The sequence below is a fragment of the Anopheles maculipalpis genome, chromosome 3RL (genome assembly GCF_943734695.1).
Source record: "Anopheles maculipalpis chromosome 3RL, idAnoMacuDA_375_x, whole genome shotgun sequence".
Taxonomy (NCBI): Eukaryota; Metazoa; Arthropoda; class Insecta; order Diptera; family Culicidae; genus Anopheles; species Anopheles maculipalpis.
The window spans coordinates 38,673,465-38,699,612 of NC_064872.1; the positions used below are offsets into that span (position 1 = coordinate 38,673,465).

General features: G+C 42.1%; 1 non-coding gene across 1 annotated transcript; it reads right to left on the reverse strand.

The window, feature by feature from the left end:
- Positions 1-24,249: 24,249 nt before the first annotated feature.
- Positions 24,250-24,322, reverse strand: Trnaa-agc (transfer RNA alanine (anticodon AGC)). Its single transcript has one exon. It is a non-coding gene; the product is annotated as a tRNA-Ala (tRNA).
- Between the last annotated feature and the right edge of the window lie 1,826 nt (positions 24,323-26,148).

Consider the following 26,148-nt stretch of genomic DNA (forward strand, 5'->3'; position numbering starts at 1 on the left):
ACCGTTCGACAGCTTTCGCGATCACGATCGTAACATCAGAAATTTTGCTACAAATTAAGAGATACGTTTGTGTAACTCAATACACTATTCCTACTGCCTCAAACCTCACGTCTCGTCCTTTATCGTAACCGTGAAGCAGTCCTACGCTTTTCATAATTCGAAGCACCGCTCCCACTGTACCAGCATCGGCTGTGCCGCACGTATCGGGTATGTGGCAAATTGATATAAAATACATATTTTTCCCCTTAAAGCCTCAACCCAGCAGAGAACATTATATCTTCGGGCGAATAAAGGTAGCCAGAATTGAAATGTTTTACTAATAAAATTGCAATTATAATCAAGCGTCAGTTCGGACCTCCTCAAGAAAGTTGCTACCTGTTGCGAATTGCACCCGTGCACCACCGCCTGATGATCGGATGGGAGGCTCCGATGGAAAGCTCCTTCTCTTGCTCGCTGTTTTTTTTATTATTCCTTCCTTCAATCAACTGCAACCGCAACTGAAAAAAACGGGAAACACTGCAGTCACTTCTTCATCAGACGTTCGCTTGCTTAAACGACGATGAGACGATAAAAGTTAATGCAGCCGCAAAAGGCTGGATGCAGATGAGATGTGACTGTTGGAAGACACGGCAAGAAGGTGGGAAAGAAGCAGGAAAAGATCTTATAAATGTTGTTGCCATTGTTGATGATGTTGATTGCATTTATGCTGCACAACTCCTGTTCACGTCCCGGCACCGTTTACCCTTTGCTAATCGTTTGGCGTTTTGCAATTCGGCCCAAAACGTTGCATCCGATTACGTTTGGATGCGGATTGAAACAAAACTGCGGCCTTCAGATAATCGGTTAGACCTGTGAGACGGAAGCTACGCTGGAAATACACAGTTACAAACAAAGATATCATATCGCGGCTGGATGTTTATGTGTATTCTTTTTTCGTCAACATCTTTGTTGATGAAATTAAAGCAAATCATTACAGCGTCACCTTTTTTTTTTTTTTTGCTTTTCGTCCACTTACGTGCCTTCAAACGATTAAGGTTTCAGAGTTCAAATACTAACGTAAAGCAGGGACAATAAAAGTCCCCGAGAGTTGGTGATTTTCTGCGGTTTTGCTTCCATTCGACACGAGCACGAGAATATCTTAGTGGGTGCCGCAAACGATTGCAGTGCGGGCTGGTTGCATTAAGGAAATGGATTAATTTATTCCATCCTTTCAAAAGTTCGCGGTGAAGCTCTGCCTGTGCATTGGGAGCATGAGTATTGAGCTACTCCACTCGCCCTCCCCACTTCCAACCTTAAGTTCTCACCTCCTGTGGCATGTTTTGCCACAACAAGGGTCGGCAGCATTGATCAACATCCTTCATCGTTGGGGCAAAGTCGAAGGTTGCAGCGAAGGTGCGATTAATAATTTTCTCAGCTCAACTAATAAAAAGCTTCCCTGGATTGCATTCCCTGGTTCAGATTGCATCCGATTGAGTGGTTTGTGGACAGTGAAAAACATTAAAGAAAGCAACGAAAACAACAAAACCAGGCAACTTAACATTGGCTTAAGCAAGTCCGCGTCGGGTAAAACCGCAACCGGGACACCGAGAGCAAAGGGACAAAAGGGCAACCATGGTGCACAAGGTGCGATGACGAAAGGGGTGGAGTTGATAGTTTATGATGCATAGAAATTGTTTGAAATTACCACCCCGTTTGCAACAACATTGCCATTCAACGGCCGGTGCAATCAAAGTGACCGATGCATGATTGCATGCCATTTGAATGGTAAGCCGAGAACCGAATGCTCCTTCCGAACAGTCAGCAGATCAGCAGAGGAGAAACATAAATAGCAGGCAGCTGTCAGACGTTTGTAACGGTCATTTCAAAACTTCAGTGCCGCTTTGATCGAAGTGTAAGTTTAAGACAATTAAACTTTTATCTTTCCTTTCAATCGATTGTGAAGCTTAAAAAAATACAATTAATTTCAATGATTGTTATAAACACTGCGCACAATGGAGATCGATTTTCAACACATGTCATTAAGATTCTCTCATTGACAATGAAACTTTCCTATCTTGAAGAAAGCAACGCAAAACAAGACAAGATCAATGTTGTTCGCCGCCGTGATGATTGATAGAAACGTTTATTGCTTTTGTTGTGATGCGAACTTAAATGGAACTAGGAATGGTTGATAGTTCCATGCACATGTGAAATTCAAATAAATGCTTTTAATTGATGAAAACCGTAACAAATTTTGAATTCCATACATTCAAAGCAGGTGCATTCTTTTGAAATATAATTTGTTTAAGGGGAATCGCAACTTTTAAAATCTGTCATTTAGTTTTTTACTATTCAATTGAGCAAAAAGTTTCATCAGAATCCATACCTTCAATAAATTTAGCGATAAAAAACGATATATCGTTATTATCAAAGTAAATCAAAGAAGTTCACTCAATCTAATTCAATAGATTTGTAAAAGCACAATCTGTAGAACAATAACAAATGACAAAATTTGACATCTTTATTACATACCGAGCAACTTAAAATAAAAATACACACGAAACATTAAAACTAATTCAAATGAAAAATTCCTAGTTTTCTATGAATGCATTAAGTATTTAGTAGATGTTTACTGTGTTAATTATTATCACCTTTTGAAAAAAAAATAACTTTCTTTCAGCACTCTCTACTTATTAAATCTATATTGCATGTTCTTCCAAAGTGATCATTTTTATTTACATGTTTTTTCGCCTTTCCAATGTTCCAATCACGCTTCACAATTTCTTCGTTTTATGGCCAATCACGCAATCATCCACCACGTTGAAATACCATATTATATCTTTTCCCGGTAGCATTCCCCATTCCTATTTCCCCCAACATCTACAAAACTCTTCTTCCTCCCACCGTTCGCTCATTCCTTGCAGCATCGCAGCCACGCAACCACCGCCAGCAGCTGGTTGGAGTGCGTAAAAACGTGCCGGCTGACGGGTGACGTTTATTAATCTGGAAGTTGATGCTGATTTCGTGAGCGTTATTTGATCACCTCTCGCGATGAAAGTTTACCTTCAAACCAAACCCCTCACACAAACATTCTCCACCTCGGCTCGGTACATCTTGGACACCATAAACCAAAAAGAAAAAAAACGGCACCAATGGAACGGGGACGAACGTGCAGCATCGGAAGGCATCAAAAACCCGTCGGACGCTCCCGCTGTGTGCCGCATTTGGTACTGCCAAGGTATAGCTGATTCGGATAAATCATGCGCAGGCTTAAGCCGACAACAGAGCAGCCAGATTGCCTTCCCCAGCCGATTCTGCCATCCGATCGGGGTGGCTGCCGTGCTCCCGAAACAGCTCAATCGGCGGCATTTCAAGGAAACGAGGAAGGTGGTGTTGGTTGGACGGTCACGGTATTTTCCAAAGGTTCCTGCCGACATCAAATTCTGTGGGACAGGGAAGAGGAGGGTTTCAAGAATCTTCCGGGACTGGGAACGATGGATCTCGATTGGATAGGTCTCCGTGATTGGTCTCAGGACTATCCGCAAAATGCTGTCCAACTGGAGACAAACAACGAACTGCAATTTTAAAGGAAATCAGTGGGCTTCTCTTAACCAATATTGAGTAAAAACGCTTCTTATCTAATCTCACCGCATAAGCTCTGCTTCCATCGGTAAGTTCTTTTTTCACACAATTTACTCCATTCCATAAACTTTTCAATCCTTCGTTCCATCAACCGGTCCTTGGGAAGACAGATGAGGAATTCAGTTCTGCGGTTACCGTTCGTCCCGGGTTTTATCCACGCCTGCTCCCCAAATATATCGCCCAGCGAAAAGGGTTGTTTTGTTTTCAATTTCCATCTATTCCGATTAGATTATGGTTTCCGACGACGATGAGGCGATTTGACTACCAAACCGACCCCTGTCGCCCTGCATCCGATCCGTGGATGCCGACATTTTATCTAAATATTTTTATCTGTTTATAAGCTACAAGTTAATTTCCTTCCACCGCTGGCACCCTAAAGCGCGCGGCACCATCGTCCGTTATGATCGGGTTCACGTGGTGCGAGTGATTTTGAGCCCAATTCCTTTTCGAATTGCCTGTCTCCCGTGCGTTGGGCGTTCGCTCTACCTCCCCTCTTTCCCTACGTTTTATTTCAACAACTCTTTTTACGAATCGATCGTGCCATTGCCTTCGGTCTTCGTTTCATTTGCTGACGAAGGTAGTGTTTCGTCGTGGCCAGTCATGATCATAGGCCCTGCCAAGCATATTGCTCATTTACATATCCTTCTAGCTGAGGGTGAAGCGGTTCGCATGCTTCACCGGCCTGTTCCAGAAGTGTTTCCTCGATTGGTGATATCTTTATCACACCGTAGTTTTATGGCGCTGGATTCGCTAGGTTGTTTTTGTGTCAAAAGGAGGAAGGAATCTGTTAGCTATTAAGCTTTTTGCGATTGCGTGCTATGTTTATTGGATAGGATATTTTAACGATCATTGAACTTTTACGCATAAGAGATTGAAATTTTTGTAGATTTTTCCGTTGACTCACTTAAAGTATTGGAAAGTAAGACATATTTTCTTGGAACAGTTCCTAACCAAGATCATACCATTATCAAATCTCATTCGACTCGTCCTGCTATAAGAATGATTTTCGACACTTCATTTATGCAACCTACATAAATTGCAGTCAAACATGGCCGAGAGAAGGCAATGCCCAAAAAGGAAATGCCTTGAGAAATTGTTTATTATTAATAGTAATTACGGCGTTGAGTTGAGATGGTGTTTGGTTCAATTCTAGACTAAACTGGAGTACACACTTCACCCATCTGGTGCAAAAATGCAGTAAAAGAATCAACTTTCTAAGGACAGTCACAGGATTCTGGTGGGGCGCACATCCATCAGACGTCCTGAGACTGTATAAGACAACGGTACTATCCGTATTGGAATATGGAAGCATATGCTTCCATTGGGCATCCAATACCCGCCTTACACACTCTTACCTCCTAGAAAAATCCAGTCCTCCACTTTGTAACTTCTGTGGCGTTGACATCACCGTCCGCCACATCCTCACCGATTGCCATGGATACACGACACACCGAGCCACCTGCCAACTAGATACTGATCTCACGACAATCCTTTCACCCGACAAACTTCAGCAGAACCGCCTTATTAGATTTTTACGCATCAGTAATTTATACAAAGAAATTTAAGCAATAGTTGTAACTTATCCAATACCATTCGCCACAATCGGAATAGTTTTCCATAATATTTAAGCCACATATGCAATAGTTTTGTATTTGATTAAATCATTTTTGTTTTTTATACAGTAGAGAGGCGAATGAAGTCTCTAAGACTCAAAGCCTCTATAAATAAAAAAAAAAATAAAAAATTGGGCATCCAATACGTTGATACTCAAGCTTGAAAGGCTACAGTACCGTTGTCTTAGACTCGCACTAGGGAGCATGAAATCCACACACAACATGTCCCTAGAAGTGATGACCGGAGTGATGCCGCTCAAACTACGTTTTGAAATGCTGTCGCTTCGCCTTCTAGTCCGTTGTTCAGTATCATATCCCTTGATAATAGAAAATTTTGAAGCGCTTCTAGAGACAGGTTCTAAGAGCAAAATCCTTAAGATTTATGAAGATTTTGTTGCCCTACAAGTGCATGCTAGCGCTCCACAGGCATTAAATCGTGCTGCCCTTCCTGAGAACTACAGTTCCATTTTAATAACAGATTCCTCATTGCGCGAGGAAATTAAGACCATACCTAATGATCTTCGCCCGAGGGTAGTTCCGGGCATTTTCATGAACAAGTATGGTCATTTAGACCAAATAAGCCAGTACTACACTGATGGATCATCCTCTGAGGAGGGCCCGGGCTTCGGTGTTTTTAGCGAGTTCACCGAGGCATTTTTCAAATTGAGGCAGCCATGTAGTGTTTACACCGCAGAGCTAGCTGCAATCTTGTACGCACTATCGATGATAGCAGTGAGACCTTCGGACCAGTACTTCATCTTCACTGATAGCCTTAGTGCTATTGAAGCTCTGAGATCTCCGAAGGCTGTTAAGAGTCAGGATTTCCTCACCATCAAAATCATTGAACTGCTTGGCTCAATGTTCGATAAGGCGTATAGGATCTCGCTAATTTGGGTCCCTTCTCATTGTAGAATTCCCGGGAATGAGACTCACTGGCCAAAACAGGCGCCTAATAATGCGACCACCAATCTCAGCCCAGGAGTTCCTTTTTTTCCAAAGCAACTTTTCCTGTCTAGTTGGCAGAGCATGTGGGAGGGAGACGAACTCGGGCGTTTCCTTTTCTCGATCTCTCCGCAAGTGTCCCTGCGGCCTTGGTTCGATGGGCTCTCTGTAGACCGGACGTTCATACGAATGATGTCTCGACTTATGTCGAATAATTTTGCGTTGAATGCTCATCTACAGCGTATAACTCTAGCTCAGACAAAAATATTGTTTGCGGTGACGGATTCCACGATGTGGATCTCCTTCTGTGGTCCTGCGTGGAATTTGGAACCGCAAGACCCTCCTTGTTGAGCGCAGTCGAGAATATTGGCAGACGACCGGGTACTGAAATGAGAGAAGTGTTGGCTACCAGTGACCTCCCCTACATGAGTCTCTTGTAGGGGAGGTCACTGGTGTTGTCTCTCCCCTACATGAGGCTCTAATAATCTTGTACATAGTCATCACATGCGATGTTGACAATACGGCGCAAGTCGTCATACTTTAAAAAAGGAAATAAAAAATATAACTATTTTTAAAATGATATTTAGTTTAAATTTCCAAAACAAAGCTTCAATGATGCGCTTTTCTGCCTGGACAGAAAAAAGGCAAACGAATACCTTTCACCTCAAAATAAAACAAACAATAAAAAGACATATCCTTTTTTGTCTTATTCTGCGAACCTTACACTTTTCTCTGTAGTTCCACTTCATCGATTCACTACAAAAACACAGTAACATTCTAACCTCAAAGTCTGCAAAACATGTATTGCACCCACCCAAACTCACAAACCTAACAATCTGTCCATGTAATCGGAACCAACTGTCCTTGTTACAAACCTTTCGCTCCAAGAAGGAGGCAACAAAAAATCAACCAGATGATCGGATGAGTCTTGCGGAAAGAATAGATTCGGCTTTCCGCTCGGTGCATTTCTCCGATCTGATAACAGAAACATCTTCATTACGAGAACACAAAGACGGTCACATTCGGAGGGAGCGAAAAAGAAAATAACGACATCCCAGTGTAATAGGAGATTTATTTCAAAATCATGTTCCCAGCTTCTTTGCTAGCTTTCCACGCTTTAAGGATCCTTGGAAGAACTTCTTCCGACCGAAAACCGGGAGCCGGCCTGAGTAGAGGTAAAATATCAGATAACAGCCTATTGCAACGCAATGATTTTCTCCAGGAACCTTTCGCTACGAATCAGTACATGCATGCAAGAGCAGCAGCCGACACAACAGACCATTTCCATTACGCCGGCATCTTAGATCATCCGATGATGACGATAGTGGTGAAGGATGGGTGTGTTCGTTTGTTTATCCTTTTCTCAATGTGGAATGTGCACATTCGGGTAACAACAAAAAAGGAGTCATCTGCCCACTGAAAACCGGTAGCCGTCGTTACAAATAGCGCGCGTTATCTCTTCGATCGTGTTGAAGCTAATGCAAGGGATACAAATGTTTGAAGGAACCGGGTCACTGAATTGGTCACCAACAAAATCCTTGCTCATTGGTGCGATGAGAAACTCCTTCCAACAGCAGCTTCCATAAGAATGCCATTTAGATTACATACGTCCCAAGACCCAAACGGTTGCCCATTACATTCCACTGGATTGTGATTTGGTACGCGCATGAGTCATCGGGAACAGTTTAGGTGTTTTCCGTAGAGCACCCACACCAGAGAGCTGCGAGACCTCACGGCTGGTAGTAATTAATGTTCGAACCCATCAGACTAGCTTTAGATAGCAGCACATCTTAACGGGTCATTCCGAGTTTAGATGCGATACTTTTTTCACGATTCTGGGTGGTAATACTCTACAGGTGGTCACGTCTCAACAGCTGTGTGTAGAGCGATTTGTTCAGCGGCTAGAATCATTCATAAAGGATTTTGGAAACTTGTTGCACATGAATCATTTCCGTTTGATTGGTCCCCTGAAACAGAAGAAATGTTCACAGAAACAAGTTTAGTTATTTTTTTAGTTATTTTAAATTAATTAATTATTTAAATTGTCTATAAAACGCAAGCCGCAAGTAATAAAAATAATTATGTAAAGACTTTTAAGGACTAAAAACTACGAACATTTTCTACAAACAGGACTAAAGACTTCTTCTTCTGCTTGGCTTAACGACCTTTTAGGTCATACCGGCCATTGAAATGGCTTACCAGACTGCCGATACCACGTAGTTGGTTAGTCAATCCTCACTACGGAGGGACGGTCCAGATGGTATTTGAACCCTGGTCCTGCCTTTTGAAGACCAGCGGACTCCTTACAAAGCATATTATTGAACAAGAAAAATAAATAATTGGTTTATCACAGGCTGAACATAGACAGACAGATTCTGGTAGGTTGATTACGTGATAAGAATGACACCAGACAATCCATTCCTTTACAATACATAATTTTAATAGCAACTCATTTTGCTCTAGATTAATCAAAAGAATCTCACGATTTTAGCCTACCATAAATATTTTTCGAGGTAATATTCCCTTCGAGATTCCAGTAATAAACGTAGCTTAGCTTAACAACCTCTCAAGGTCATATTGATATGTTTTTTAATTAGAAGATGCACATGTTATAACTGGAATTGAAATGAGTTTGAGCATAAATTAAAACCTACAGTTCAAACTTCAATTACAATCTACAATCAAATCCTTAAAAAATATTAATTATTCTCACCCTACACTCACGATAGCGGTAAATTCTAGAAACCTTTCGAAGCTCACCCCCATACACTTGCCCCACAATACCATTTAATTAAGATACCGTGCGGTGCAGTAGCGCAACATAATTGCATACCGCTGCAAACATTCAATTACTGACCGACGATCGACGGCGGCGTATTCATTTCGCCGGTCAGTATTCACCGGTGCTGCTGCGCCTTGTTCACACGGACTCAGCATAAACATACACAAATACAGTGTAAAGGGGTATGCCGCCTCGCGCCGTAATGTCAGAACATAACATTGTCTTCCTGCTGTACCGCCCACTGGAACACATCCAGCCGCCAATCCTCCTCCCCGACTCGCACTCAACTCCATTCATGTTTGTTTGTGGAACCGTGCCAACGTCTTAGCGCCATCTTCAGCGCCAAACCATTGTGCTTTGTGTGTGCACATCCACACGGGTACCGTCACCAGCAGTGGGCCGCCTGCGCTTGTGTGTGCCCGTGTTCTTAATTAGTCTATAATTTGTATCAGGGGAGGCTCCATTTCCGACCGGCGATACCGAAACTTGGTCGAAACGGGTTCGAGAAAGCGAACTGCACCCGGAGAACAAAAACCATCCGACTCATCCTCGCTAATCTCTTGCGCCGTTGTGGGGATTCTACCAAACCCCTCACAGATCGAGCGAGTCGACAAAACGGGTTCATCTGGTGGGTTACAAACTAACGGACACGATAAACACCGGGACAAGGCGGGTGAGTTGATGTTTTCCCTCACACAGCACACACATAGAAGTTTTCCACCCGATCGACGATCAAACGGTGCGCGATCGGCTTTCGGTCAGCTATCGGATTGATTATTTTGTTGTAACGATTGCTCCTGAATCATGTAAATTAATGACCATAAACTGAATGCAATTTAGTACAATCAGCCGTTCGGGAAAAGAAAAAGCGACCGATATAGATATGAAGGAGCTGGTTCGTGCTTCATCAAATGAACACAATTTCTAATTATTTCCTTTTTTTTTTATTAAAAGAAGGACAGCCTGGCCGTATTGCTTACTATTTACTATGTTATAAATTATGCGTGATTATGGGCTATTTTTGGCAATGTTTTGCTTATTCTATTATTCGAAAAGGTATAGCATTCGATCAAAACTAAAAAAGAGGCCTAATTTGGCGTTAAGTCTCTCGAAGGCAGTAAGGGAAATCGAAGTTGGGGGCTCCTATCACATTGAATCTGCTGACCGGGGGAACATCTATCGTAAAAACAAACATTTTCCTTCAAAACATGATCGATAGCCATCAATAAAATAACACACGATCATTCAAGCTACCGGAAACATCCTTCTAATCCTACATCAAGCTGTCAAACTATCCTTTTTCGATCCTTCTGATCCTCTATTTCCGTTCATTTTCTATCAGATCGCTTTCTAAATCAACTCATCAACTTTATTACGTCGTGTATACAGAGAACATACTGTTCAAGGACAACTACCAGGAACATTGTCACCGTTCTTTAATCCGAACGAATTGATATGTATTTGCGGGAGTCATTTCAACTGACAAAAGCTTTGTAACTCGGTTCCGTCTAAATATTGCACCTTTATTTGGACAAAGCTTAACTTTCGCTAACCTAACGTCCGTTGATTAGTTTTTAGTTTGAACAACATCTCACAAAGAAGCTACAGGAAAGCTGTTCCTGTGTGAAACAGCATCGCAGCCTCTGTCGCTCGCACAATATTTGACTTTCTTGTATGTTGTCTCTTGGTGTAGCAAGTATTGCTAACAAAGAGCATAATGTCCTTTTCGTTGTTTTATTTGCCCATAGCCTCTTTCCTCTCTTTACCTTTCCCTTTCTGTTCTATCGAACACGGAATGCAACCCTCTGGGAAGCCTTCTAATCCTGGTGACAACGTACCCGTAGCAACCTACCGAATCCAACAATCTGTTTGATCAACAAATTGTCAATAATTCGATCGCCTCTCATCCAGGTTGCTCTGGCAGTTTGGAACCATTTATCATTATTATATTACCTTTTAATATTGATTCCGAGCCGACGGAAATGTTTCCCCCTTTTGCCTTTTCTCGCACCGGTCGCTCGGTTCATCGAAAATAAGCCCACCTTTTTCCCGGTTGCTAATGCTGGGTTTCAATGACAGATTCGTTTACCACGGTTCGGATCCTGATTGCTGTGAAGATTTACACTGTGCTCTAGCTCTCACTTTCAGCTAATCCATGAGACACGCTGCTGAGTGTGTGAGTGTACGAGTCGTTTACCCCTTTTCTAGTGAAAAAAGATTCGCAGTAAAAATTGGGAAACGAGTCTCCTAACAGCCGTTTGCAGGACACACCTTTTCGTTAAGTCCCCGTCATTACCTTTCCACAGCTACCATACCCTTCGGTATTCTTTAACACGTTTTTAATTCTTGTTTCAAACTTGTTAAATGCTCCAGTTTTATCCCTCTCATCATTTCACCGTACCACGAACGATCATAACGAGCTGGTATCGAGAATTAAAAAAAAAAAGCTTGAGGTCTTAATGCCCCACAAGTGTTGCTTCTTTTTGTGCAACATTTCCATTTGAAAAAAAGCGTAATAATTTAATAATCTCATCTCATTCTCACTCGACACTCGACTCACGTTCAGGGCACAACCTCAAAGACACCTCAGGCTGTACTTCACAAGCCATCTGCTATGAAAATTCGCTCCAAAAACTCTCCGTGTGTTCTGCCGTTCGTAAGCCAGCACCTTTGTGACCATAATCCGGTCTGCTCGAACCGAATTCCACCGCTTCAGGGAATGCTTAACTGACCCGGGGAACTAAGCCACCACCGGGAGGGGTTACAGCATTCTCAAGTGGTATTATCATGCTGTTCTACACCACCTCTAACACGTCCGTGTTCCGACGGTTTAACCTTCACAGCATCACACACGTTAAAGGACGCTGAAGGACCCATCCGCATCTTTCGTAACCCGCATCGACGGTTTGGACCTTTTAGCACAATATGTAATAGGCCAATTGGGATTCGTAATCGATTCTCAATTAGTTTTCTGCATTGCCCCATCTTAACGGCACGAGTGTATTGAAGTGCAACCTGCAGAACGCACCAGAACGTTGACTGAGAACTCAATGACACAAGACGACAAAAATAACACACACATAAATAAAAGATTTCCTTCTCGAAGGCAAGGCAAGAAACGGTTTTCTAGGAATTGTTTAATGTCCTTACAGCCCGCACCAGACACTGTGCTAATCCAGTTTCAATGAATGTGTGCGTTATGTTTGCCTCCCAATTGCTTTCAATTGCCCACATATCTTACATATAAACAAAAAAGGTTCCTTCGAAAAGACCTTACAAAATCGTCTTATGCTTCATTGAGTTGGGAAAAAGCTTACGCAAAAGAATATTTGAATGTACGAAATAAAAACGCTTTGAAGAGTTACTTCGTGGTAGCAATGCGGGTTGTTTATGGTGGAGGGTTTTACCCTGCTTTGCTGAACATAATGCTGTTCTAATCCTTGTACCCTTCTAGCAAACAAGCTAAACATACTTCAACATACGCTTAATGCCTCTTGAAAATAAACACATTTTTTTAAAATAAAAACAATTTAAAATAAAAGAAATTTTTTATTTATTTATTTATAATTAATTATGACGGTCCAGTGCCGTATTGTGAACACCGCTTGTGTTGAGTAAATTTAATAATCATATTGATAAGGCATTTCCTCCTTATTCTTTGCCTTATCCCGGGCATACTCGGTTAAATAAAAGAAATTTTTTAATGATAAAACTGATTGAACATCCAATGAATTACAGCTACAAAAAAAAATATGAACAATGAACGAACGAATGAAGCGATTATTATTCCCCATCTTAACGGCAAAGCTCCCGTAAAACGTCACACTAGCATTTATGGCACCATTTTTCTTCTAGCCCCAAACGCTTTTTTCACTTTCATGTCGGGCGAGAAAAAAGGGCCCAACATTCATTTATATTATTATTTTCTGCTCGCAATTGCTATTCAAATGTGGAGCACCCACATTCATTCAGCAATTGCTGATGTTTTCGGTGCAGAATATGCAAAAGAAAATAGCGTCTGTTTGTCGGCATAACACAACACTACTTTACATGCACACACGAACACTCGCTCCCGAAAAGAAAAACACTTCGAGAAGATCACACAAGGCAAATGGAAACCAAAAACAGAACACGCCGTCTCATGACAAAAGCTTATTTATTTATGTGGAAATGTTGCTTTATAGTGAATGATCATGAAGTGAATTGGAGGTTTGCTGAATGATCGAATAGAGAGAAAGAGAGAGAGAGAGAGAGAGAGAGAGAGAGAGAGAAAGCGAGGGGGAGGGGAGGGGGAGAGCTTCCCATTTCATTTTCCACCTTCAACGCCGTCCAAAGTAATAGCGATGACAAATGGCGTCGTGGAGGAAGCAAACTGCGACACCTTAGCAAGCACACATACCCCAACCACACAAACACACATGCATAAAGAACTAAAGAAAATAATGCAATCAAACCGAACCATCCTGACCGGGGAGCATGGACGCAATAAGCAAAGGAAGCAAACCAAAAGCGAATAAAAGACGACTGCCCAGAACCACGGTCGGTTGGTCCTCCTTCGCATCGCCGCACTCCGATTGGTGTTGTTGTGCGAGAGAAAAATATTTTCATTTGAATTTACATACATTTCTTCTTTTGCCCTACCTCAGCTCCGGTGCTTAGCGTTTCGAATGATCGTCGTTCGGAAGCGAACAGGAAGTGTCCTTCGAAACAGCGACATTTGTACCCGCAAAAGGTTCGAATTAATGAGGATTAGTGTACACTGGCCCTTCTTCTGCTGGCACATCTACCACAACCACCAACCGCAACCCTGTTTTAATTCTTACCGACAGTCAAACCTTTGCAAATGCGGTGAAGCATAAATTTATAAATCGAAACATACATGATGGCGTAGCTAAACCTTACGCTATTGTGTTTGCCGATGCGCTTCCACCTGGCCATCGAACCCACAACAATCGGACAAAGAAACCGTGGAATAACACTTCGCACATAAAAGATATTGATAAGTAAACAAACAATAAAAATATGCAAATCATTACCGACTCTCTCACTGTCCCGAGGGAGTTGGGAGTTGGCAGCTTTATCCACCCAAAATACACCCTTACAAATAAAGTTACAGTACTCGAGTGATTAATTTTATGAACCCGAAAACTGTTCACACTTTACAAGGAAACATGCTCTCATTTCGAGGGTGGAATTGCGTGGTAGCAGAACGCCAAAGAAAATAAAAGACAGACCTCAATGTACGCCAGTTCAAGGCCTTTTTGCTTTCCAAATTTTGCTATGTACCACCAATCATTCGTACACCTGGCCTGGGGTGTTATAAATTATTCGCAACACTCACACTTTCGGGGTGTTATTGTACCACACAAACAGGCTCAGGTGTTGAACTGCGTCACAACAAGAGAAATTAGAAACGAAATTAAGTAGCATTTCTTTCTTTATTGTGATTAGAAAACTTCACAAACTACATCACATTTGACGCCATTTTCTTGCGCCATTCGAGTTTTGCCATGGAACGAATCATTTTTTTCTTTTCCTACCGCTTTGTCTTGCCTTATTCCGGTTAGTTTTATAAGAAGTTCGTTTGTACAAAAGATGTCATGTTTAAGCTAAAAAAAAAAGAAAACAACAGAGCCGAACACAAACGCGATTTGATTTCATTTGTTATGGCCAACAACACGTACAACTTGGCACAAAACAAAACATGGGCTAGTTTAATATAGAGGCAGCAGCAAAAAAATGAAAACAACGCCTTTGTCCACCTCGGTCCACAACGAAACAAAACGCGACAAACGAATTAAAACGAAACCTGCAATACCCCGTGTGCGTCCAGTGTTGTCAAACCGGGAGCCTCACGCGAACCTGTTCCCGGAACGGTGGCAGGCGGAACAAAACACCGCACAGACAGAGCCGGCGGTTAGCCATTTTCTTCATGCTTTGCCATCTGAAGCGTTGTCCATTCTTAGGCACACGGAACCTAACCATAACAAACAGTACGAATAAGCTTCCGAAAAAATATGCACCAAATCACTCTATCGTAAGAAAAGGAGACCACAGTCCAAGCAGAGCATGGCAACGATTAAAAAAAAATTCACAGGACATGAAAACCGGAAGTCGCACTGTGTTGTTGTACGTTTTTTTGTTTTGCTCTTCCACTTTTTCTTCTCCATCATTCTGATGCAGTATCAGGTGTTTGGAGCTATTATTGTAAGCGACATTCAGTGAAGATAGAAAATGGTGTTCCCCTTTTTTTTGTGTCGGAACAATCGAAGCTGTTCGTTCGGTTCGTTTTAATGAAGTGCAGCTCGGTCAGCTTGGTTGTGTGGTCAAATATACGCGGTGGCGATTTTCCATAGACCGGAACTTGCTGCCGGATGGCGGGCTCGAATTAATTACTTCCTGCGTAACGTGTTCAGCTATCAATGAAAGGAAATTTTTACACAGCATGCCATACACGGCAAAGGGTACCGACAGGATGAGATTCTTCTGCCTGTTCTTTTCACATGCTGAACATCAGATTTTGGGTAACGAAAGGGGTTTTTTTATTGGTTTGCTGTACGCATTATTAGAAAATGGATGATAAAATTGAACTTTTAATATAATTTATCATTCTATGCTATTTGGAGAAATTTAATGAGCACACATCGATCGACTCCTCCTTTCGTTTGCTTCCAATTTAAAAAAAAAATGAGTGTCCTAAAGCCATTTCACCGCGAGTAAAAAATTCACATTTTTTGCAATAAAATACACACAATGCAGCAAACACATTCGCACATCATAAGATCGATGCCATATACGCTTCTATCGTGCATCATCAACCAGCACAAGCACGTGGCCATGAAATACGACCTTGTTCCAAATCGATTTTTTTTTTCGTTTCAATACTTATAAAATTAGCCGATAAATAAGCCATCAACTGCATCAGAATCGTTCCCATTGTGGGGTTGCACTGTACCAGGAGAGGGAAGCAATCCATTTCCTAAAGTTTGGTCCATTTTCGCTTTACTTTATTACCCAAAACGGAACCAACCGTACAAACGACACGGCGGCAAGCGACGAACCCGAATTACCCGGTCCAGGGACAAACACACCTAGAGGAACCGAAAAACACGCCCGTTAATCTTGTGCAGTTGCAATCAGATTGTACACGATTCCAAAGTGCATCACACAAACAAGCAAGCGAAATGTTGCAAATGTGCGATTTCCCAATCGTACGTAAACGTATTTATTATTGTTCAATTCCGGTTGCTTAAGCTACCATGATGGTAGCTTTCGGTTGGTTCAAATAACTTATCATACTGCCAGTCCGACTTCCCCTTCAATGATCCCGTGTCAATGTAAGCCCTCGAATTATGACACACCGTACCCGATACAAACGGATTTTGGGTCCAGCTTTGGGCACAAAAATGTTGTCTCTGGTTTGCTTGTTTTTCGGGGTCGTTTTTTCTTCTTTGCTGTTCTCCTTTCAGATTTTTCTCTCGCACCCTATTTGCAACAACATGCCGGTGATTTTTCGAGCCGCAATGACACAAAACTCCGCACCTTCCATTTAACATCTTAATCCGAACGGGAAATTGGCTTGATAATGGTCGCTTTATACGCTTCGTGGTTCGTGGTTAACTGTTTGCCATTACACGGAAGGACCTTTTCCTTTCCAGCAGACGCGCAAAGGGCCAATGCAAACAACGGTATCGCTTTTCCCAGATAGCGGGCCCAATGGTAGACGCATCATAAATTACTATCATCATCATCGCTGTCACTGTCATCCTTCCCGGTGCGGTTTGCGGCACCGTTTGCACACTTTTGGGTGCAAAAAGACAGATTTTTCATACAACCACCCCAAACACAGGAAGCGTTTGTACAAATATTTTCTTCTTCAGCCCCGGTGTCAACAGTGCATCGCGCTTCCCATCGGTGCATCGGCAATATGCAAACCGTTACAAATTTGCAAAATTAATTTTTCCCCATTTTTCATCGCATTGCTTTTGGGATGGTCGGTTTTTTTTCCTACTCCCGGGTATGGACTACATTTGGTTTAGGGTGGGAATGTGTTGCCCACAATAGTAAGGCCACACAGATGGTTTAGAGCTTGTGGCAAAGGTAGTTGGTGCCAACTCTAGGGTAACCTTCATTGTAACTAATGGCAGATTAGCAAATGCTGTGTGGCACTAATCGTTTCCTGCTTGCTTTGCATACAATTCCTTGACTTTCTGGATGTAAATTTCAAGTAATAGTTATTGAGAGAAATATCTGGTTATGCTCATAATTGCTCAACTTTCAGACAACATCTCATCTATAAATTTTCCTTCCAAATTAAATATGAAAGGGCTGAAGCTGACGAAGTAAAAACATCAACTTTTTTCACCGCAGCGGAATATGTTCAACAACTAACATATGTTTGAAAAAAGATTTTTTGGGGCACATCTTTGATGTGTACATATTACCTGATTGTTTTGAGTGGCTTCATGCCAGATTATGGCAATCATAAGTATTCAAGCTTTGGTGTTATAAACCATAACATCAAAACTTACGTAACCATCGTTAGTCATTTCTAGCAATCCTCCTGCAAAGTTGTGTCAAGAAAAGTTATTAGAACACACAAAATTGCCTTCCTCGCCGTAATCCTTTGCCCTCAATGAAATATCCAACATCCAAAACACAAGACGACTTCCACCACCGAGCCACACACAAAATCCGACCTTCTTGATATCTTCATTATTTATACACAACAAAACTGTCCGCATCCCTTACCCATCGCTACACAATGGACAAAAGGCATCTCCCACGAAAGCTCCTCTAAATCACACCACAAACGATCATCTTTTCCGATCGACCTTCACCAACAATCGACACGGTTTTCGGGGGGCAAACGATTAATCATTTGTGCACCGGCGTAGCGAACGATGCACCGCTTTTTCCCTCATCCGTTGACAACCGAGAACAAGCGATGCATTGCAACCAATAGCTGTGAGCATGTGTGTCCGGTGGCCAATTCGGTAGCCATTGTTTCCGGCCACAGTTTGCGGCCGGGTGGAACTTGTGCCCATCTCACACGCACCCATACAATCGTATTCGATCGTTTGATGTTATGTTTCGGTTCGTTGTTTCGCTCTCGTGGTTTGAATTTTAGCTTCACTTTTATTCCGCTCTATATCTTTATCTTTTGTTCCACAGTTGTTGGTGTGTGCACGGCTGCAAGAAAACATTGAGATGCGAACCGTCCCGATGGGCTCTAATGTTGCTACAAAATGGCGCAGCATGACCTGGGCAAATGGGCTTGAGTGCAGCAGCTCGGTAGCATGGCGACAAACGGTAGCTGTTCCGATGAGGTAAGAGAAGTGAATAAAAGGAAAACTAAGGATCAAATGCATCTTCGGCAGAATGTAGCTGAGATGTTGGTTTGATTGGGACTTATTTTATTCATTTTAAGCGATTATTTGTCCAAGAACATGTTTTCTAAGTGTGTGTAAAATGTAACAATTGCAAACTATAGCAACAAGCATTATAAGCCTAGTACTGTTACTAGCTTTGAAGTCTTGAAAACTCACACTCACAATTTTCCAAAGAAAGGCTGCTGCTGCTGTCATCATCAAAGCCATATCTATGGCTACGGATATTTTTAACTAGGAGCAAACAATGTGTAAGTCTACAAATAATCAAGTTTAAAATTTCCATCTTTATACTGTTGATTTTTCATATTAGCTTCACACTAGTCACTATCTGTTTCCTGATCTTGCTACCGACTTAAAGATTGCAGTACCATAATCTACTCCGCCACACCTTCCAACCGGTAGCTTCTGTTGATTTGAGCACTTCACAGCTGCCATTTATGCTCTACTTCCAAGGATCCCAATTTCCTTACCATTGCATGGTCATTTTCGGACTCTTCTTCTCCACGCCAAAAAGTGTTGCCTTCCGGCTTAACTTCCAAAGAGTGATTTTGGTACCTAGCGTCCTCTCAAGGCAGCTCTAGTTTTTATCACACTTCAACTGCTTGCACATAACTACCGAGTGAGCCAGTTACGGAAGCTCGAAAAAATAACAGACCATGGCGCACACGGTTGGGACGTACCAGCAATTATCTAATTATTTGCAACTACGGTGAGGTATGCTCTTCATTAAGTCCGTACCAAGGAATGCTCTGAAGCTGCCCCTAATCCAAAATTATCATCCTTTCGACGCAATGAAGCTCATCTTTCACCAGGTCCGTGATAGGTGGAAAGAATTCTGTAACTACCGGTAACTACTGGACAATTATCAGCTTACCTCAAGTGGCTTGCTGACTGGTCAACTTGGATTGCACAAAGGCGAAACAAAATCGCAAACTCACTCCTCATGAAACAGGACATCTTCACTGAATGAGCCACATTCAGAAGCAAAGAAGTATCATGTTGTACTGAAGCCCAGTCCAGTGGCTTATCGGTGCGATACGATCTAAATCCGTTCCACGAAAACGGCACTGCTACAATTCCAGCTTCCTATCGGCAAATCTTTCGTCGAGGGTGAGCTGGAAAATAAAAACACGTTAATTATGGACGATTGCTACCGTCCACACTTAATGATCCGTTTTCCACCTTCCACCAGGGATTATTTGGCGAAAAAAAAACATCAAACCATAAGGTACAACTCGAAAGCAAGAAAAAAGAGCACCAAAAGAACCCGAACGCAAATTGAGCGTCTTCATGAACAATATGTTCACTGCCACGAGTCCTTCTCCGACCTGGTCTAGTCCTGCTTCATATTCATTGGTAGCGTGTTCCTGCCGCAAAAGTGCACCGTAGTGCGTAGTTTGCGCATGTAATTTTATCCTCCAAGAAAACGTTCTTTGCTCTCGACCGACAGAACTCTTCACATAATGGGAAAATTGAATAATTGCGTCGGAGTTTACTTTTCTTATCCCTTGCACCGTTTGGTTTTATTATTTAGAGCAAACCTCGAGTCCCATTGTTGACTGAATGCTCCAATAAATAAAAGTACAGAGCGTCCTTGTCTTTTCTTAATCGGCTGTGGGGATGCGTCAAAACAGTTCGCAGCCACTGCCGGTACGCAACAAACGAATTCGCACACAAAATCTCTGCTGGACACCATGCCACCAATTGTAAATGGGTTTGGGCCCGGTGGGTACAACTGATGGCCCTTCACAATAAAAAAAAACGAGCTTATTGAAACCTGATCCGCGTTGGCCAATGGATTTTGGGGAACGAGTTCGTCTGTGATTTGTGTTGCTGTCACCGATTCACTCTACTTGCTTCTATAGAAGAAATAGACAAGAAAGACATAACCCACGTGAAAATAAGCAACACCAAACAAACTAAGCCGCCTGGGAACGATCGTTTGTGTGATCCTGTTTGAGGCTATTTAAATGAGAGGCAATGCTTTCAGGTGCTTATTCTAATTCTGATGAAGATTTTTGGAAGTGATTTAACTGTAATAGCAGAAGTAAATACAAGAATGAAAAACCTAAACATGTGGAGTCCTTTGACGTATTTCTATTGCTTCATATTACATTGTCTGCTCTCTAGAATGGTCTATTGTTTCCCACTATGTATCACACTGTGTAACTATATGGTAACATTACCAACGACCATCGTTCTCACCGCAGGACCACTTCCATATTTTGCTCTGTTGACATATAAACTAATATTCGGCACATTCTTCTCACCGTTCGTTTCCGCCAATGGATCCGATTCCCGGCTTATGTTGCTGAGGCACAGCGAGACATCAACATGATATCATAATTTGGCCATCCTCCTGCCCAAACAACGAGCCCGGTGGTAATTGTGCTTCATCAATTATGCTCCCTGTATGTGGAAAATGGAACATTTTCTATACAATCCACCATTACCAAAAGGTCATACAATGGCTACCCACAGATTACCCCCAGGGCTAGTTAGAGCTAGTCTGCTTCCCGTACAACCCAGCAATGCTCATTTATGCTCCCGGCAGTTTCAGCAACAAAACACCGCGCTGGTTGTAATTTCAAACCGCAAAACATTGTGACTACGGGGCCGCCTGAAATTGCCCAAGGGCATCAGGTCTTCTTACTGCACACCACGAGTGCAGTAAAATCTGTCATCATTTTGTTTTGCCTCGTTCCATTCATTAGTTGATAACTGTTTTCCGACACCACGTTGTTTCATCCACACAACCGCATCTAAGTTTGCGCCAGATGAGCTGTAACCCGAGTGAAGTGCGTTCCGATTTTTGCAGCTATTCTTAAGAAACCCCTCGAAATTGGAACCTTCTCAAACAAAGTTTTCCAGCCCGCAAAACAACCATCGAGCCAGATTATCCGGAAACTTCCTGGCCACAATTGTGTGAATAGAGTAGAAAGCTATCTTACGACGCACTACGATGAGCTGGGCTTGATGATTATCGCAGTCCGAGCAGACGTCCACCAAACGGAAGAATCTGGATCGACTTCGTAAATGGATCGTGAACAAGCAGTCAGCGAGTGATGATTATCTCACGGTCATAACCACAAAATGCACCACGCACCACGGGCACGTTTTTACCATTTCGAGAAGCTTATTGAACATTCATTTGCAGTTCCGTATGCAGCACCATCGGCGCACCAGTGCACGTGTCAGGATAAGGAAAGTGTTCCCCAGTGCGCTGACTTGTGCAAATGATCTATCACCAGTGCGTCGTGTTTTGCGATATAGAGTGCCAATGCACAAATAACAATAAATAGTAAGATCGATGTTCTTCGACTGTGTTTGAAAGGGAGAATATACGAGGGTGTCTTCAGATGGAAAATCAATAAGCTAGTACGCTTTGAAAAGCTTGACAGGAACGGAGATCGACAGCTAGATGCACTTCATTCAAGACGCTTCTTAGAAGCGAGTAGATATAAAAATTGTTTTAAAAATCAAACTCAGCAAATTAGGTGAATTTCGAACAAAATTGTTTCTTTATAACATTGAGCGATTATCTTAATATTTTTTTACTTCTATTGCTTTTGGTCAACTACTCCGTTTGGTCATTTAGATCTCAAAATTCAACTGTTTATCAAGAACTCACCTCCACATCATCCCGATCGATCAACAAACAAGATCGATGGAGATACTGAAAGCATGTCATTCAATAAGCAAACAACCGACACGTAACGTACCTCACAATGAAATCGATCAACCGACGAAACATGCCCACAATAAACCCCTGCACTTGTGCCCTCACCGAGAAGCCCGGACTGATCACTTCCTTGCTCATCTCACCATCTTCAAGACCTTCCGCGAATGTTTTCGGCACAAACTCATCCACCAGGGCACACTTTGCCCCATTTGCGTACTTCGTTCGGACGTTTCAACTCTCGAGGATCGATCGTGTCTCCCGGGCGTGTATGAAAGGCACAGTTTGATATCTTTTCACATTCATCATCCTCACATACGCTGGGCACTGTGACCTTGCAGACTGTGAGACCCTGGGGCCAGCGTACCTTATTTGGTGTTACCAGACAATATCGGCACCATGTACAGCCGGCATTCTGGTCAAGATGATTCTCGATAACTACCAGTTAACTCGGTACGTGTGTCTATTCCGTTTGCTGGCCGTTTCGATGGACGCATCAGTTCTGGAAACAATGAAAAGCGACGGACAGTCTCCCGCGGGATATCATGTGGCGTTCCTAGCCCGGAACGAGCTGCTCGAAGCGAGGTTAAGTTCTTACTAAGGAGATAATTTTTAAAGCGAAAACCATCAACCATAAACCTGTACACCCTAAGCGGTGGAATTTGTTGGAAAAGAAGCAGCAGACACGTCGACAGTGTCCTAATGCGTGTCCCAGTGAATGAAGGATTCATCATCCGCCTGTCAAAACTATCCATTGTTTTGTCTCTTTCCTTCAATCAGCATACTTTGGAGGATCATCCTAACATGTTCATTTTCTGGGGATGAGAGAATGAGAAGCACAACAAAAAACTGATGCTGACAGCGCACGATGTCACCTCACATCAGGAGGTCCCATACGACCAGCGTGCTGTTCGGCGGGGGTTCACCAATTTTGCAGCAAACGTTTGCCTACTTTCACCTAAATAAATATAAAATTGGCTAAAGGAAGAAGCACCACCAGCAGTAGCTCCCGGGGATGACCCACGGGTTTTGTTTACCCTACCACCCGCAGCTCATCACTGCCTTGCGACTATCTACAGCGTTCTTCTTCTGCAATTTCAGCACAACAAGGAACTACCGAGAGGTCGTAAACTCGCCCCGTTGACATCTCGCACATCAGGCGCGTGATCGTTTCGAAGATTGTCCATGATAAGAAAGGCTGTTTTCAGCTAGAATTGCGAAGGTGCATGCAAATTGGTGTACTGGAACTATGCATACAGCTGGGTGGTCCGAACAAATTCTCTATAAGCTCACAGTGCAATTGAAATTTACCATGAAAAAAAACTGGCTACCGACTGTGAGGGCGTGTGGCCAAACGTTTCGAACTGGTTGGTAGCTGTAAACCTTGCACAGAGAAAGCTTATTCCTAGGAAACCACATTTTGCCAAATAAACATTGAAACACTATTGGTTATTCGTTTGCTGTTGGCTCAGAAGCAGCAGCAGAAGTTTTAAAGTATTAAATAACAACTAAAAAGTTTCCAGTTTAGATTGATTTTAAATCGAGAAATGTAATCTAGATTCTTCGTGTCTTGCGTCGTCTGGCTACAAATTCCCACCAAAAAAACTTAACAATAATGAAATCTGAATCCGTTCCCATTTCAGTTACTTGTTATCTGAGCAGATTTGCATCAGAAATCGAAAATAGAGCTAGCTCTGCCGGATAAACAATAGCACACATAAATCAGAAACAATTACAATAAGCTTGCTGTTCCTGCCACATGGGGTCCTAGCATTTTTCTAGCAATCCCTTGATAAAGTTTATGCATCACGTATTGCGCATTACATCGTTGCAATTTTTAGTTTACGATCAATCTGATGTAATTCGATACCTCAGGTTGGAAAATAACAACAACGTATTTGAAGCGAAACAGCACCACTGTAGCGTCGAACAGTCGCATGGTTGAACAATCGATGGATGTACTCATTCTATTCCCTTAGTTTTTTTTTTTATTGAGCATTATCATCTGCCAAAATCATGTTCATTGTTTTACAGGAATAACTTCTCACAGAAATATTTCACATGAAAACAGCTACCAGCATTGTAAAAATCTTCAAAAAACTGATAAAATAATTTATTTGCTACAACGTACCACCGTGCGATGGTAGGTAGTTGTTAGTTATAATAAAAGTTCTGAACTGAATAACAGAAAAATCGGAGGAAGAAAAATACTTCTTCCAATGGAGATGCTGGGTATCGATCCCAGTACCTCTCACATGCTAAGCGAGCGCTCTACCATCTGAGCTACACCCCCTGTTGAAGTTTCTGCTGTTGCAATGCAAACAAACGATACATTACAATGTTAATTTCTTTGAACTGGCTTTCTTTGCATGCGTAGTTCAAATGAACGTATTGAAACATTGATTTTATAACTTTAAATCAAAATAAATTTGTAAGCCTCATTGAAACAGCTTTACATGAAATGTTTAGTCAATTAATTAATAAATTCAAAAATCGACGACTCAACATCTTAGCTTAGGTGGACTTTACAGGATTATACCATAAAATGTTAATATCATATAATGTTAAGACATAAAACCTTAAAATGATGTTATTTTACAAAAATTACACGCTATTCCAAAGTGCAATTGCCATCACTGCTTTCCCTATCATTTCAAAAATCTATACAAAAACCAAACATTTCCTAGTTCCCTTCTGCAAACATCGACCATAACAGATTGTTTGATAGACACTGTCCCTTACGGTTGCCCTTGGATTATCGGCCAGATAAAACTAGCCCGATTGAAACCTGATATCGGTCCAATTGTGTTTGTTTTTGTCCACTCGGCTACCAAATCCGTTGCACCCCTCATTTCGTCACCATAAATTTAACATCACGAGGGATCAAAACGTTACCTTCGGTCTCGCGTCCAACAATCAGGATTCGAATTGTGGAGAGGGAATATGTGAATCAGCAGCAAACTTACCCATCGTAATCAGCTACTTTGTATCAAAATTTATATTTATTATTCTAGCAACCGATCCAAGCATTGCCTCACACTAATGTCAACAATGAAAGGAGATAAAATTGCTTTAGTTTGCCAGCTTGATCATCCAACATTCAACCGAAAATTACAAATTTATAACAATGTCACGAGACATACGGTTGTCCTTTTGTCGCTGCCGGATGACACAATCACACAGCCCGGAAAACTCGTTCCGGAAACATCGCGTTCGGGATGAAAACGGTTCCGGCATACCGGGTGGCGCCGCCATTCAAGCGGTATATTGCTTTGTAGTCCTTTGGTCGGAGAGTTTGCCGCACAGTTGGGTGACACAATTCGGCTGAACATGAAAGTGCAACGGTACGAAACGGAATCGTATGCGTGCGACATCCGATCGCGATCGGATAGTAAGTACGGAAAGTATCACGTTTCCGGGTGGGGAAAAACGTTCCTTTTCCTAAACTTGCAGCCGGTAAGAATTTATTTCAAGACAATCCGTTCGCAATACGATTCCTAATGTTCCTAATGCCAGCAAGGACGTTTGTTTGGCTGGTTTGTGTGTGAGTAAAAAGTAACGTAAGGTCTGGCAAAAAAAAAAAATAAGGCGTTGTATTTTATACCGATGTTTTGCGTCATACATTTTGTTTAACTTGATACTTTACCAGTGTTTTTCTGTGCTCGTTTTGTTCTATTTTCAACATAAAAAGTAATAAGGTCTTATCATCACAATCTTCCGATGTAAGGATCCCTTTTGCTGCTTTATTGGTCGAATTCCAGAGCTCAAGCCACCTATTTGTGATATTTTTTTCGCCCAGGCATTTTTGTTCTATTTTATATAGTAATTATATTACACATACACGTGCAATCTTTGCAGAAAAGGCTAAGATTTGTACTTCGAAATTATTTTTGTTTAGATTTCCCAATTCCTCATAAACCACAGTGTTCGGTGTTTCTTGGAAAACGTTGCAACCGATCATTTTATAACCCCCAATCACCTGTGATCGGTCTGGTAGGCTTTTGCAACACAATCCTTGGTATAGGACACACGTCCCAGCATGACGCAAATCACACAGCTATGTTGTCGTGTAAGTCCTTCCGGTCCACACCTCTACCAACTCTCAATGGTATCCCTCCG